General features: G+C 41.7%; 1 long non-coding RNA gene across 1 annotated transcript in view; it reads left to right on the top strand.

Moving 5' to 3' along the window:
* Positions 1–9,231, top strand: part of LOC116390536 (uncharacterized) — a 59,465-nt gene extending 50,234 nt beyond the window's left edge. Inside the window, exon 3 of the long non-coding RNA XR_004213172.1 lies at positions 8,623–9,231. This is a non-coding gene — a long non-coding RNA (uncharacterized LOC116390536). The remainder of the gene's footprint in view (positions 1–8,622) is intronic.
* Positions 9,232–17,051: the final 7,820 nt, after the last annotated feature.

The raw sequence follows: 17,051 nt of genomic DNA on the forward strand, positions 1-17,051 counted from the left end.
CTTGCAGTCATTTATAACTTTCATTTTCATATCAATGATCATCAATCCTGCTCATGATGCCATTGAATAGAGCCACACCCTTAAATATCTCTTTGATTGTTGTCCAGGAATGTCAAGTTGGCATTGGCATCATTACCCCAACAATATCACCCAGCAATGCAGAACTTATAAATATTACCAGTTGCGACAGCGACGCTGGTATTGTTTTTAACTTGTGTGTGTGTGTGTGTGTGTGTGTGTGTGTGTGTCATCATGGTAGAATGTGGTCCTCCGTGGAGACGCCTACCGTAGCAAGAACTGCCACAGAAGTGGTTTTGAACACTTTGCCAGGTGATAATATATAATTTGAATTGTAGACAGATTAGTGTCACAACCGTGCAAGACGCAGTCACCAAACGTTACAGGTGTGCAGGTGAGATAAAAATAAAGGTCAGCCTCGAAGATGGGGGTTGTTTGAGCAAGGGCTCCTTATGTAGTGGGGTAGGAAGGTTCTATTGGCCCTCCAACTTCACGCACCTGGCCAGATCCCATTGTAAGATTGGTATTCCTTGTTTTTGATTTTGTGTATGTTAGTATGTGTGTTATTTATGTAGTTTAATGGAATAATAAAATGGACTTAAACTTCACTACCAATGACATTTTGGTAGCAATTCCAAATGCTTTTTCATCCTCTGTGGACCATGAACTTCCACAGCAAATTAAGTGGATGTCCTGCCAATATACATACATTCTAATGTGCTAGTGTGCTAGATTAGAGGTCAGGAAGTCACCAAAATCATGCATCAGGAATCATCATTAAAGAAACCTGTTGAACGATATCAAGCTCTCGACCAGACTGCTGGATCTTGTGTATAACCAAACCAATCCAGGCCTGGTGTCAAGAAAAGGACAGCAGAAAGTTAAACCGTCCCTCCTCCTCTCTATCTCTCTCCCTTCATCTCTCTCACACTATTTAGGCATCTCTCCATCTTGGCCATGTGGTGCAGTGTGTTGGTTTTAGTGGGCACTAAAAACACATTGTTAAACACAGTTTTAAAAGTTCCTAAAAGCATTTTTCCTCTCTGGAGTTGGCACTTTAATCTACTCTCAGGTTTCACATGCAGCACAGGCGGAGAGAGGAATGAAATAAGCAGCGTTAGAAAACTCCCACACATCGCAGACTCCTTGTAAAAATGAAGTAGAAGGCTAATCAGATTTATAGCTTTAATCATAGAGGGAGGTGTCTTTTTGTCTTGGTGCAGATCAGTTTATGACTTCTACACTATGCTGGTTAGAGTCTTTTGTAGCTTGAATCTGAGAGGCAGAGATTGAATCCTCCTCCCTATTCAATTCTCAGACTGAACTGCCACTGGCATGTTGCTTTATGATGATCAATGCCCAACTGGGAAATTTAAGATAGTCTGTAGCATAGATCAAGAAAAAATGGATTTTGATAGGTTTCTAAGTCAAATCATCAAATCAGATTCTGAGCAAGGTTGTCTCTTTGACTTCGGCAATATTGAGCAGCTTGCAGACACTTCCTACACTGACGTTCTGAAAAAAAGAGGGGGGTACAATCAGGTCAAATCCAAACGTGACAAGGCTCACAGAGAGGGGGCTCCTTCCTCCTTCTCCCATCTCGTAAAAATGATTTTTATTTGCACCTTTTCTACTTTTACAGTCCTCTCTGTGTGTGCTGGCAGGCATTTAGAAGCAGGAGGAAGGAGTAAACGAAGTTCTGTCTTTCTGTCTTCAGGGAATAGGACACAGTGGTTCCAAGAGGAAGAGGTTGTGAGTGAGTTCAAGGGAGTTCAGAATTTTCACAAGGCCAAGGGTCGGGTTCAGAAGGAGTATAGGTGAACTGTTTGGAGTTTTAAGGACTTTTTATTTAGTGTTTTGAAACAGAGATACTGGTGAAATGGAGGAGTTGCAGTCATTTTTAATGAAGGGGTCTCGCCAAAGAATGAAGGGGGACAGGGAACAGAACAACAGAAAAGAAACTACGTTGTGGTAATAGACAGACAATGTTGAGAAACATAATAGAATGAAGGTAAATAACAGATTCTTCAGCCACATTCAGCATCTCTGTTAGGCTACTGCACAGTGGTACTACTGCTAACATTCTCACTGTGACGATGCTAACATGCTAATATGTACCAGGGACTCTACCATCTTCATCTTCTTGGCTTAGCTTTTTAGCAGGTTAGGTTAATTGCAATTCATAGTGTGGTTGCTGAGATATTTCATTCTGGACCAAGGTGGTGGCCTGCGTGACTAAAGGATAGATTGATATTGCCATAGACCCCAGGCCAATAGCATGGCTGAAAGTGCTTAAAAAAAAACTAAGTACAATGTCAAAAAGGCCAAAATCACTGAACATTTTAATATTGCTCAGACAAATCTCCAGACAGGCTTGAATGGATTATAGGTATACCTTGCTTGTCAAGTAAAAGTCGCAGAGTGGTGTTATTCCAACAAAGGTTCTTATTTACTGTTTTTGGAATTGTAATCAGGACCAATCCAATCAAAGCCACAAGCCATACCACTTCTTTAATTTAGTTTTTTTTGCGGGGAGTTTACCGTCTCAGATTTTGGACAGGTTGATCCCTTTCGTCACGAGTGGCTACATCTGTGTGATGAATCACATCTCATAACAGCTAAGCCTTTGTGATTGGATCTGGGAATCAAAAACTATGGGCTCTTAACAACAGCTGTGCATAATGTACTGCACAGTAAGTACAAGTCCTGCATGTACATTTATGTATGATGAAAAAAAAAGTGGATTAGTGCACAAAGGGGACTGAAAATGATCATTGTTTAATGCTGTATGACATAGACTCTATAGCTGAGGAAGTTGTTGATTTCTAGGTAAATCATGACATAAATGTGAATTACATTTCATTAGTACAAATGCATTTATATTTTGTAATTTTTTGTTTATTAAGTTTCAATGCAAGTCCAGTCATGGAGCAACAATAGACTGTTGGTGAATTCTTCAAAATGAAATGCAAAACACATTTTTCTGAGAAAATGCTGCAATATTGTTGTCAAAATTGTATACCCTACATTTTAAAATTCCAAATCTGTTTTATTTTGTTTTGACTGAACCCCCTGCTAAGCAGCAATCACAGAAACATGTCACATATGAATCCCTCACCTCTCTGAGGAAGTGTTGAGTGATGCTAGTGTGGGTGGGTGTATCAAGAGGTGATCCCCCCCCTTGTCAGTGATCACTGTAGATGGGATTAGATTAGGCTAGATCAGATTAGGGTTTATTTGGGAATAAACATTCAATATGACTCTGAAACTAATCCTTGCACAAGAGCCACTGGCCCTGTAATCTATTGGCGGGCAGAGTAGAGGAGAAGCCATATTCAGCTGTAATTTGTATTGCATAGAAATACAGATTCCATCCTACAGTATGTGTCCTGTCTTTACATGTCTTGACATTAAGTAATGCACAATTTACTATTCCTTTCCTTTATCACGCCATAGTATTTTTTTTTTTTTTTAAATCTATAGGCAACAGATAGAGAAACAAAATCCAAGTCTTGACCTGAGGAAAAAGGAACATTTTTATTTCATAAGATGACATAATCATGCAGCAGCAGTTCTTGTCCTGTATTGTCCTCAACTCCTCATACATTTCCATTGATTTGTCGTTACTTGCACAGGAAGACAAAGCAAAAATGAAAAAGATTGACAAGTCAATTTCAAAATGTGATGTAATTTATGGTCTTTCATGGTAACATTTTATAAGCTAGCCAGTGTCCAGGTCTGGCTCAAATGAATAAGTTGTGGTCCAAAAACTGTTGCAGCCCGTTTCGTTGGCCTTTGTTACTTACACACTCTGAAATGAAATGTGTAACTTGCTGAATTAAAATGTACCGGCTGACTCACATTTTGAGGCTGCTGTCACATGCATACACCACACACACACACACACACACACACACACACACACACACACACACACAGTGAATCAATTCCTGTCTCCGCTATCAATCCATATCTTGATCGTTGGGCCTCCTGATGTGAATAAACTGGGCTATAGGCCTAACAGCAACCCAATACTTTATATATTTCACCGATGTCAAAGTGTCAGAATGAAGTGCTGCTTGCTTGCACTTGGCAAATTTCTCATCTCCCTTCTGCCGTGTAGTAGCTCAAGTTTCATTCGCCTGTCAATGTACAAATGTGTGAGGATAAAAAGTTTTGTGACCTGTCAGATATGATGCTATTTTAAACAATTCAGTAATCGTGTGTTTTCCACAAAACAAAATCTCATCGATTTCCCGGAAAGACAACTGAAACAATTTGTTCCCTGCAAATCACCTTTTGTTTGACTTTTTAGAAAACCTTTTTTAGTGACAGCAATGCAGCAATGCGCTCAATCAGTGGAAGACTGAGCACCAGGGGTCTCGTTCAACATGCAACAGTAAAAGGGGGTAAGACTCGGGTAACCAGCAAGTGTAATTACGAGTACGCCTGATCCCTGTGAAAGCTCTTCCCGGCCACTTTCTCCCCTGCACAGAAGGCTTTGGCACGGGTGGTGGAGAGGGTCACTGTTTAATAATGAACAGGTCGAGCCAGCTGTAACGGATACATACACCTGCTTTATACATCAGTCAATTACCTAATTAGAACTCTCCCTCAGGGGAAAGCTAATACCTTGTCCTGGAGCAGGAGGACAACCCCTTCCCTGTGAACAGAGGCGCTCGCAAGACAAACAGATACCTGTGTGTGTGTGTGTGTGTGTGTGTGTGTGTGTGTGTGCGTGCGCGCATGTGCATTCGCACGAAAGTGTGAGGAACAATAGGAAGGGGGTCCAGTATTTCTTTGCACAGATCAGATACCCAAGGACACTCATGGGAAATTGTGCTCTATGCGACTGTGATCCAACATCAATCCTTCCTCTGCCCACCTTCTCAAACACGCGGCCCTCAGCCCCTCGCTATTCATCCTTCCATGAGAAAGCGATCTATGTTAACTCATATGACAGGTCTTTCATGCTCCTTTCCAGAGGGCACAGATTAAATGGTTATTCAACAGTTTTCGTAAGGGCTATTTCCTCAGAAGAAAGTAGCTTCACAGCTAGATGTGTGACATATGTGAGTTACTGAGGCATTGTTAGGAGATGGTGCTGATTAATTAACTTTTATATCTATTCTTTTTTTTTTTACATTGCAAAAATGAATAACAATACTGAAATGTTTTACTGCCCCACACTGATGACCAGGGGCCGTGTAATTTGGATGAACCAACCCTTTAAAGAGGATGTTTTTATCTATACGTGTGTGTGCAGAGGTGTGCTGATTAATAATTTGACCAGACAGTCTGCTTCCATGGACACTATGGGTTTTGCTTCGGCCACCAACAGCTCTGAGGCAATCAGCGACACTTCAGCTGTGATTAAGTCACATACTTTCGCCTCTGGAGGATGGGGGGGGGGGAATGAGTGATGAAGCGCTCACTTCACAAAGAGGGAATGGACATAGGTTGAACATTCAGGATCACTAATGTTAGTCTATACATCCTGGTTTCCCTCATGACCTCTGACCCACCCACCCCTCTCCATCAGACAAATGCAAAACACCGCCCACCTCCCCGGCCTATAAGAGAAGCCCAGCCACCAACACCACCCTGACTGCTCACGTAATGTTTTTACTTCAAAGCAAAATCAATTTCTGCTTATTAATAACAGCTACGGTGTAAATATCTGTACTGCAAGGGAGATGGATGGAATTGAAAGAAGAAAAAGAGGACTGAGATTGTGATGGTGGTGGTAGGGCGTTGGGGTCATGGAACATGCTCCTAAAAATCAATTTTCACAGGAAGACTATTAGGTTATTGAGAAGTGGGATGACTGATTGTGTGTGTGTGTGTGTGTGTGTGTGTGTGTGTGTGTGCGTGCGTGCGTGCGCACATGTACTTACTGTAAATTATCTACCAAGTGTCATATTTTTGAGTTAGTCTTCATACCAAAAGGGTGACATGATTACCGTAACCTGGCAAAGTTACTTACATTTTAAGTAAAATAAATGATACATCTTGTCCTTTTTGGTTGTTTCTTCTGTCTTACCCTCTGTCCTGAAAAAAATAAAATAAAAACGTGAGTCACCATGCCAATTTCTGAGGAGAAAGAGAGGACTGTGGCCTGCCTCAGCGAGAAATCCCAAAGTGCTTGCCGACTCCTAGCTGCTAATACAACTAATGCAGTAATGTAAGGGCCAAGGCGATTAATGAGAGCGCTCTGCCACTGACATCTCAGACACCCTAATGTTGCTGCAGCGTCTCCCTAGCCGTGCTTTAATCCATCACCGGTCCCTATAACCCAATTATGGCCTGACGCTTTACTTTTAGCTCCTCTGCTGGGTCCTTCACACACATCTATAAAAGGGCAAACATGCACACACACACACACACACACACGCACACACTCAGACAAGAGTGTTTGAGCATCGTCAGACAAGCCCATTTTACAGAAAAAAAAGACATGATGGGATATTTGCACACACACATAGAGAGACATCCAACGTAGATACTTGCAGAGTCAGGGAAAGCTAATACAAAAGACTTTAAGAGAGAGCTGAAGACTTTTTCAGCCATACAAAAGTTCCATAATGCTGATTACATATTCAGAGTTAAGGCCTTTAGATCTGGGCTTTGTTGTTATAAACTCTGAGGGTTAATTAACTAACTTCCTGTATATATAATGTCATCCCCATAAAGCCCCTTTCTTGTTTTAGTTGTAATCGTAGCATAATGCTACACTAACATGCTTCATTCCCAGAGGTCCATCAGTGCTCTGTTGTAGCTAAGGGGGCATACGTATGTACTGCATTTTTCATGAGGTCCCCCGTGCAACATTTATGATTCACCCTGAAGGCTTTAAAACAATACTTGACTGCTTCTCCCAGCAGGATAACCCTAACATCTGGAATAGACTGTACACGAGGGCGTCTTGGTATCATGCAGGAACTAGAAGAGCTGTGCTGGACTTCCCAAAACCCCTCCCTCACTCCCTCTTCCTCTCTGTCTGTCAGTTATGTCACACGCAGAGTAACAGCTCTGTCAATCAAGAGATCTATGTGCTGGCTTCCGCTAAATCAGGTGGATTGACTCCTTAAGAGTTACTGGAGGAGCCTACTTCCATTAGCCACTCCCAACGGCAAATTAACTTAAATGTACCCGCTCAATAAAGTTCAAGACAATCATTTGCATGTCAATGTCCTTTTTTCTCAAAGCCTTCCCAAACATACAGCTGACTCGTGCAAATCCTGAGATTGCTGTTATTCTATTGCACTAACACCAATTAGCCAGAAAGCTAATTGCTGACAGAAATTGGTTAGTTGGGAGAGAAATGTTGCACTCCGGTGTTCAAAAAATCAACTTGATAAAACAGGAACCTTTTTACTTTATATGGACATATTCCAGCCGTGTAAAAACATGTGGCCATATTTGGTTACTTACCATGCTATTTTATATATGTCATTACATTGTATAACCTCCTATGTTACATGTAAACTGCTATAATCACTGTCGGCGTACATGCATCAATACGTGTCTGATGGTTATCTCTACCCCCACATCTGGTGCTTCTTTACCCTATCCCAAAATTGCTTCATAACCACCGCCCATCTCCCGCCATCCATCTGTCATCCTAATCAGTGTTCTACTCGTGGTCCTTAGAGCCAGAGTCATGCCACTAATGGGCTACGTTACATCACCAGTTACCATGTCCACACTGTACAAATATAGGTAGGAATAATCAACACGTTCTCATCCCTACTCGTCACATACAGACGCTGGGTCTGGACCCTTGGCGTCACTTTCTAACGCACTGGGTAGCCAATCTATGACGCTCCACTACGGTCGCAGTGGTTAACATTGTGAATTCAAACAAAAACACTTGCTTAGGTTAATAAGGTAAAAAAAAACAACAACACTGGGATTAAGGAAATAACATCATGGTTGGGCTAAAAATACGTAAACTAAGTCAAACGTAAACAATGTAACGGAAGTAAAGAAAACAGAAAACCATGTAACATGAGTAAGGAAAACGCGTCACACGAGCGTGGCTTTAAAATAACTCTTTTTAAACCGCACTTTGGCACGAATAACAATCTCGGTTATTCACATAACATCTGTCTCCTGGTTGATAGTAATCTGTATGTTTGACTCCTCTGCTTCCCCTCCGTCTCGCTTGCCCTGTGTGAGTTATCTGTGTTTATACTATATTATCACACTCCTGTAGCATTTTCTCTGAGCATCTAATAATGACGCGGACGGGTTTACATTGTAGTTACTTGAAAGCCCGCTGGTTCTCATACAGACCCTAAAGGTTGCCTTCTGACTAGGTGTTAGACTCCGAGGGGTGTGACAAAGCCTTGTTTTTTCTTTAGGGGGGGGGGGATTACTGTTGCTAAAATTCACCTAGAGCTGGAGGTCAGGTGTTAAGAATGGGAGGCCTAACTTGTGTGGATGAACAACAAAAAGACTGAAATATTGTACATTTTATACATGTGTGTATCATGGTTTGTGAACAGAAGGATTAACACTGTTCCTCCTCGGTGTTGGGAATTTGCTACTGAAAGATTGAAGCTTACTGTTCTTTTCTTCTTTCTCTTCTATCATGTGCAGGATCTCTCCTCTCCTCCAGCCCCTGGGTGTCTTCAGCATCAGATGTCATCCTGCCAGAGACAAAGTAAGTCAGACAAACACACTGGCTGGACCTCTGAGGAGAACCTTGCTGCATGCTCAAGTGCTATAAGTGCCTAGGAGTCGTCTTACAAGAAACACTTATTGCATTTTGTATTGAGCATGATGTTATGAAAAATTAATACAGGGATGGTGTGCCTTCCTCTCCTTGGCCTCACTCTGTGTGAGTCTGTGTCCATCCCTATGCATGTAAATGCACATGCACTTACTTGCATGTCTTACTCTTTGTGTTTATGTTTTGGTAAATGCATGTGCTTGTGTGCAAGAATGTTTGGCTGCATTCATTTGATTCTGTGTGAGTTTTGGGGGCTAATAGTATATAATATGTATATCACAGATCTTTCCATCTCCTGGTGTTTTGGTGGAAGCTTCACTATTGACAATAGTTACGGCTACGAGCTCCTTCCATTTGCTGCATTTAGGCTCTTTATTCCCCTAGGTTAGTGCATATATTGACTCCACTATTGGCGAAACAATAGTGAAAGTATACAACCTTAAAGTAAATTGATATGTATACAAAAACAAGAACAGCTGAAAACAACAGATACACTGCACAAAATCGAAGTACTTTAGTTCACGTTTATGTGAAGCATATTGTGATATGCTATGCATTATAAACATGCCAGGGTATCATGTTGCTTATACCAATTTTGCGAAATAAATTTTGCAATAACTAAGAGTCCTTTCAACTGAGCTCATGTCAATTTATTTGGTAAAGAAATCTCTGCTCCCACTACAGTGTTCCTTACAGTCCCTTTCCCGAACCCATCTTTATTTCATTTCATTTGGGAAATTAATGCAGCCAACCTGTGCTCTTTAAATTATGATGGATTATTTTAAGCAGATCAAAGGAAATCTTATAAAAACAGGATTGCGCATGAAAGCAATGTTTAATGCAATTTTCCCAAATATTAGTTTCCAAATCTGTGATCTGGTATCGGACAGGATTAGGTTTTTTTCTCATTTGATTGAGAACATTTAATGCTTACATTTGTAGTCTTGCCCCCTTAAAATAGTGTGTGTTGCTGTTCTGCATGTATTCATAAAGGGCAGCATTAATTTTTTCCCCCAACATTTGTGTGGAAGATCGGGTCAAAGCTGAAAAGATATTTTCTATGATTCCCACGTATGGAAAATGTCTCTTTTGTTGAAGAATCCTCCTCCACACTGAGATCAAGCTTTTAATAATATGCAGATTTTTGGCACAACGTGGAAGCCAAAGCAATCAACAGTAGGTGGACTCTGCAGTGAGCGGCTGCTGTTGTTAAAAGACCATGTGTTGGATCATTAACATCTGAGTTGGAACTGGAAAGGAGGTTGGTCTGACCACAGGGAACAGTAGTTTGTAACCCCTAAAGTGGGACACAAGTGGGTAAAAAAGGCCACAATGATGTTTGCAGAAACCAGATCCGGGTGACCAGGGAGCGATCACATAATAAATCTTGCGGTTGTTTGCTGACAACAGACCTGCTTCATTGCTTCTCTCCTCTCCTCTTCCTTTTTAGTCTTTCTAAAAATAGGCATCAAGCTTCTGTAGACATTGATGGATTGACTGTGAACTCTTGACCCAATGAAATGTAACAAGAAGGACTATCGTAGCACAGCATGGTGTGTCAAAGGTCACAATGTTTTGTTAACAACCTACCAATAGTGAATACCTCACAGACCCCTCTATACCTTATGAAGTATAATGACTAAAGGCCTTTACACACTGTTTTTTCATGCAATTCATTTACACATGAATACGTTTTTTCCAACTGTCGTTTTTGTCGTGAATACTTTCATGCAGAATGCGAAGATTACACAGTGACAGAACAATGTCTTTTTTCTGTAATTTATTCATCACGGCCCTGCTGTGTAAAGAGTCTACAGCCATGGTAGTGGCTCTGACAAGCTCAACATCTTTCCAACAGTGGTTGAAACATCTCTCTGAAAACCACAAATGTCAGCCTCATGGTGATTCCGTTGAGGTTGACCTGTCAATCAAAAGGTAGCCACGCCTACCCAAGCATACCCTGCTTGATTGTCTATTTCACTCTAAATGGGACATTATTTGCTAAATAAACATTTTGGTGTATTGAAGAAGACTTTAATCTAGCGAGTGAGACCATAAACTCAAGTTTACAATGTTTACTGAGGTAATAAATCAAGGGAGAATTCTCTATAAATCTCACATCTTCTTCCAACCAGAAGAAGATGCCCCCTAATGGCCATTTAAAAGAATGCAAGTTTAAGGCATTTCTGCATTGCCTGCACTTTTCAGAACAGGGGGTGATGCTAGAGGAAAAGTCAGGGGATCTCCAAAGCCATTTGACTTAGTTGTTTGGAAACCATGACTGTTTTTACAATGTTTTTGTGCCAATCTGTGTCGTAGATGTTGAGATATTTTACAGAATAAGTTAAAGCTTCAACCAGCTGCGTCTCTCGAGTCAGGGGTCAGGGGATCGCAAAGTCAATAAGAATAATCATCTGAGCACCATGACTAAATGTGATGGACGTCCATCCAGTAGCTGTTGAGGTATTCAGTTTGGACCAAAGGGTGGACCACCTACCAACAACAGACCGACCGATCACAAATACGGTTGGAAATTCAACTCAATAAAGTTAAATTGAGTTTGGTTAAAGTGTTGAAATCTTGATGATATTGCAGTGGCATGGATTTGTGCTCTTTGTGCTGCTTTATGGTGACGATTAGAATGCTTGGTTTTCCCTCAATGAGGAGGAGGAGGAGGAGGAGGAGGAGGAGGAAGAGGAGGAGATGCACTGACACAAAGCTTCTGGGATGGAGTCCGGTATGGATCAGCAGGATTTTCTCGTCACTCTGCCCCCAAGGTAAAATGTAATGAAAACATAACATGTCAAAGACACGGCTAAACACTCGGATAATCCTATCCTATCTTCTGTGGTGTGATGCTCCACATTTGATTTCTTGTCTGTGTTGTGGAAATGACCAAAGGCTTGAGGCACTGACAATATCGCCTCCTCCACCCCCACCCCTCAAAGCCATACACACAATAACAGCAATAATCTTAATGACCCTCTCTTCTATTCTGTTTCCTATAGCCTCGCTTCCTCCACCCCTAACCCCTCCCCTCTTTCCGTCCATTCGCGCAGTTCCCTATCCCTGGTTACTTCCACCACAACGGAGATGGCCAAACACACCCTCTTCCGACTCCCAAACCACACACACTCATACACACCCTGAGGGTGAACCCAATAGGTTCACTGTGTGTAACTCGTAGCATCTCCCCTCTCGACTCCCCACCTCAGCGTGTTTCTTCATCCTGCCTCTGGGGCTGGAACACGGACACAGCTCCCTTTCCCTTTATCCGGTCCAGATAACCTCATGTGTTGGACAGGCTTAAGGGAAACCCACAAATAATAGGCATGTTAACTGTCACTGAGAAGGCGGTGGGCAGCTCGCCTGCTGCTGGCATCATCTCAGGGTTTTCCACTGAGCCAAAGTGATGACGAGGTGTAAGGGCAGTCTATTGGGGCTGGCATCAAGGTAGGCCGAAGTGTTACAGTGAGTTTGAACAAATCACATCTACGAGTAGTGCATTCAAGTTAAGAACTAAACTGCTGCAAGGCAAAAAAGGCCAGTGCATACAGAAAATGCAGCACACAGACCATGTTTGCCTGTCTTATTCACAATGTCTTAATAACACGGGAAAAGTGAAGAGTAATTTTCATGTTTGTATCATTTAGAGCCTTAAAATCCCACAATCAGTGCTGTGTCAAAGTGTATTTTGCCCTTCAAAAGAAATACTCAAAGGGAGAATATATTATGTTTTCTTATGCTATTGATTCCACGTCTCTGCCCACTCAAGCCTCTCAAGGCCGACATTAAAACGTCTTGCTTCCTATCTCCATCTTTAATTGATGGTAGATAATGCTCTTATCCATACACACTCAATTCTCTGCTCTTCACTCCTTGATATTAAGTGTGTGTGAGTGTGTATGGTCTGTAAAGGTTGCTTTTGTACCCTTTACTGGTTTCATTGTTGGCCTGACATGAATAAGACAGTTATGGCTGCCTTAAGAGCTTATGGATTACAAGGAGGATGCGCGTTCTTAGTGCAAGACAAGACATTAGGAGCTCTTTATTAGCTAATCACACAGACAATGGCCTTAAAGCACTGGTATGAAGAAATCTAATGACAAAGGCAGAGGATTATTTGCAATACTCAATGCTTGCTTGCCCCATTTGCATTAATTAAGTAAGAGGGTGGTGATCTGTATTGCAGCAATTAAGAGAGTGATGCTTATAAATTGAGGGTAGAGTAGGTACTTTAGGAGATAATAAAATATGAGTGCATAAGAATCTGGAGTATTGGGACATTACATTCATATTGTGCATATAAAGGCAAACCTAAAGTAAGTGAGGCCAATCAAATTGTTGAAAGAATTAGCTTTGATAGATATGTGTTCCGATACATTTTAGCATCTACTGGACCTTTATAGCCATGCTAGCAGTGGCAATATTGGTCATTACACCACTTTGGTCCAGAGTGAAAAAAAAATGGATTGCTGTTAAGTTTTCCACAGGGGGGGGGGGGGCCCTAGAGGATGAATCGTAATGACCTTGGTAACCCCCTGACTTTTCATATAGTGCCAACATTAGATTGATAATTTTAGTGATATGTCTCCTTAACAGATCAATTGCCATTAATTTGGTAGATGTCCATGATGGCCAGAGGATGAATCCTAATAACTTTAGTGACCCCCTGACTTTTTTTTTAGCACTGTTGGTTTATAACCAAAAACCTGCAGAACTGATGGCATTATCATCAGCATGTTTTGTACAAATTTCCAAATGTTAATGTGCAAACACAGTAAACTACGATGGCAAACATTATACCAGCTAAACATCTGCATTTGACTGTAGCATTGACATTGTGAGCATGTTAGCATGCTGTCATTGGAATTCAGGTCAAAGCATTGGCCATTGGCCCATTGATATATCAAGAGAGCTGGACATGGAGTCACCTGCCAGCCTTGCTGCCAAATTGTCCCAGTTGCCAACAAAAAACAACAACTCCTGCAGCCCAGCGAAGCCTTTTCTCCATAAAAGTATAAAAGAGACATCTGTACATCTTTTGATAGGACACTGAACTTATTTAATTACATTTTTCTATGAGTGTATGGGACGAGTGGGACTCAGTGGGCAGGACCAGAGGGAAAAACACCAATGTGCACTTGTGGTAGGCCACACTTGTAGTATGCCACACTAAGCGGAAAGCAAACCAGGAACCGTCAAAACCTTTTTAGCTTATCCATCTCTTATATGTCCATGTTTCATTCTCACAGAGTTGCGAGCGAGGCCGTGGACACTTGTTCTTGTTTGAATGACGCAACAAAATATAGTTTTCTAAGTGAGGGACATAATTCAGCATGATAACTTGTACAGTGCATATATAAACACATCTACACAAATATACAATTATGTGCATGCACTATACTGTAGGTTAGAATGTACATACACAGTAAATATTCTAATCGTCAACGTTATTGGTAGATTCAAATAGGCATCTAAAATGTGAGAGTTCTCTCGGTCACCAGTCAATCTCTCAAAATGTTCTCTAGCCGTCAACTGTCCATCAGCTGTTGACAGCGTGTGGATAGGAGGAGATGAGAGGCAAGCAGACAGATGTGTGGCCATTATATCCCTTGAGTTTTTCATCTCTCATCCCCCTGCCTGTCAATGACCAGAGAGCTAGGAGGAAGTTTAGCACACGTCCGTGATGTGTGAAAGGCCTGCCTGTCCACGTAAGCCCAGACGCCACGTGCATGCCAACAAAAGTTCAAACGTTACTTGACATCTTTATTGAAACACTTTTATGGCATTTAGTTAACTTGCTTGGATGGTATGTGGCTAGCTATTAAAATAAATAACATATTTAGTTTAGCTTTACGATTACGGGTATAATAGAAAATAATCCCAATTCAGTATTTTTTTTTAGTTCGTTTTAACAATCACATTTATCAAATGACAGCATGCTCTGGGCCTTTAACCACACACCTCTGCATGGATGTGTCATCTTTTTGGCAATGGGATGAAATCAGGTCACCTAACTTGTTAATAAACAGTTACCAGTGTGTGTGCGTGTGTGTGCCCACGTATGGTGAATTTTATGCAGTGTGTGTGTGTGTATGAGTGTTCCCTCGGGGTATGGGTGCAGTAATGATTTACTAAATGTCAAATGAACAGTTGTGGGGAGAAAACACCATGCAGGCGTGTTGGCTGGAAGCTCTTTAGCATTTCACGCCCTGATTGTGAGATAGCTCCTTTGGTCAGCACACAACACTGAGGCAGCAGCGTGTCCTGAGAATTAGTGCCCAAGGATTACATGCACACACTCTTGGTCACTTAGAACACCATACTCAACTCTTTATATGGACACAGAGCATCAAACAAATGAGCACACACACACATGGTCTGACATGATAAGGTCAAGATGAGCCAGAATGGATGTGAACTTGGACATTCTCCCTTTTCGTCCTTCTCCATTTTTCTCCACAGTTGCCACCAAATGCGGCGCTCTGTCACTGACAGCTTTTGAGTAGAAAAAAGCACAAACCATCTGCACAATAATAGCTTTCATGAGTCTGTTCCCTCTCATGGAGAGCATACTGTGGTCTCTTGGGTGGGCATCACAGTTGGCGGCAGCCTGATGTGGGCTGAGAGGTTGCCATGTCGGCTGTCTACCCCCTCTCAGGCTCATCTCTAGGGTCCACAGAGACTGTGAAGAGAGGCCTGTCACCAGCGCTCCTGTTGCCTAATCACTTTCTTTCTCTCCTCTCTTCTTCCCTTTAGCATCTCAGGCTGCCATTCGCATTTGCACTCTGTCCCCACACCATCATTTATTTATTTATCCCTTTTCCAATGTTGTTTTCCTTTCAGCACTATGATTTTTCCCGATTTGTGAAGAAAAGGACCCAGATGGCACCAAAGGCGAGGTCTTAGACACGCAAAATGGAAACACACACACATACACAAACGTACTCAGAAGCCGCACATTCAAGAGAAAACTGCAGTCCTGTCTACAGTCCATACCGCATCTTTGACCACTAATGCTCTTGTTCTTATTATCTCTTCTGAAAAGTGTGTCTGTTGACCACCAGGCAATGTTGACCAATCCAATCTGCCAACAGAGACTTTATGCAAATATAGGTCATCATGCTTGGCACATGCAATTGGCATGAAGGGGCCACATGACAAAGAAGTGAGCAGCGTGGGTGGGGGAGGGGGGTGTATGTTATGGAGGCAGAACTAGAGATAGGAGTTGAGTGGTGGGTTCACTCTGGTAATCTGGTGACTGTTTACAATCTTGAAGTGACAGTGGCTCTCCCTAATGAGAGTGACCTTCCACAGTACCTTTACTTCTTTCTCTATCCATGGCACACACATACACATACGTGTCATTTTGGCCTCATCTTTGATGCATCCTGACAGCTTGCTTAAAGGTTGGGTTGGGTGGTAAATGGGGGTGGAGGCTGCTGTGTTGGGAGGGTGGTGAAGGATGCAAAAATGGGTGAAGGCCAATAAAAGCATGTGTAGGAGAAGTACATTGGTGTTATGTCATCACACATGTCACAGCATAAAATAGATCAAGTCAAAGTGTTTCAGACATGATTCATTAAAATTCTCCAGAATGTTTTTATACACGTTTAATCTTATAGTAAAGCATGCTGTCATGTTAAAGTTAACATTCAGGCTCATACTCACCAAGTTAACCCACAAGGCACATTGTGATTGGGTGGCATCAGCAGGTTGACAGCTGGCGTGTAATCCACTAGACTGAACCCACCACCTCCACCCACCACCCTGCAGCCAGACCCACATCCCCCCCAGCATCCGCTTACAATGACTTCTACACCTACTACAGGCCCCCTCAAGCCTACATCCAAAGTGTGTGCCAAAAGACAAACTCAGACAGAATTGCCCAAAGTCTGAATGTGGTATAGTTGGAATGGCAACATGGATAACTCTGCTCACATCCTCATTCATTTTAGTGTATATGTTGCACAACCTGTCAATGTCTGGTTGATGTTGAGTATTTATGATGTTGATGAACATGTTCCTCCAACCACAAGCGCAAAATCAACAGCAACACAGAATCAAACTTACTCAATGAAAATAATTTTTATTAAGATTATGAAGCGAACAAAACCACTAGTCATTCACAGAAATCAAATTTCCGTAACATCTGCAATGGAAGAATCAATGACTATGTATATTGCATATCACTGCATAGCAATACTTTTTGAATATGTTCCTCATCTTCTAATCACAGTTTGCCCATCTTAATGATTTCAATGTGTATATATATATATATATATATATATGT

Source organism: Anarrhichthys ocellatus, unplaced genomic scaffold, assembly GCF_004355925.1.
Source record: "Anarrhichthys ocellatus isolate YVR2014 unplaced genomic scaffold, GSC_Weel_1.0 scaffold23, whole genome shotgun sequence".
Lineage (NCBI taxonomy): Eukaryota > Metazoa > Chordata > Actinopteri > Perciformes > Anarhichadidae > Anarrhichthys > Anarrhichthys ocellatus.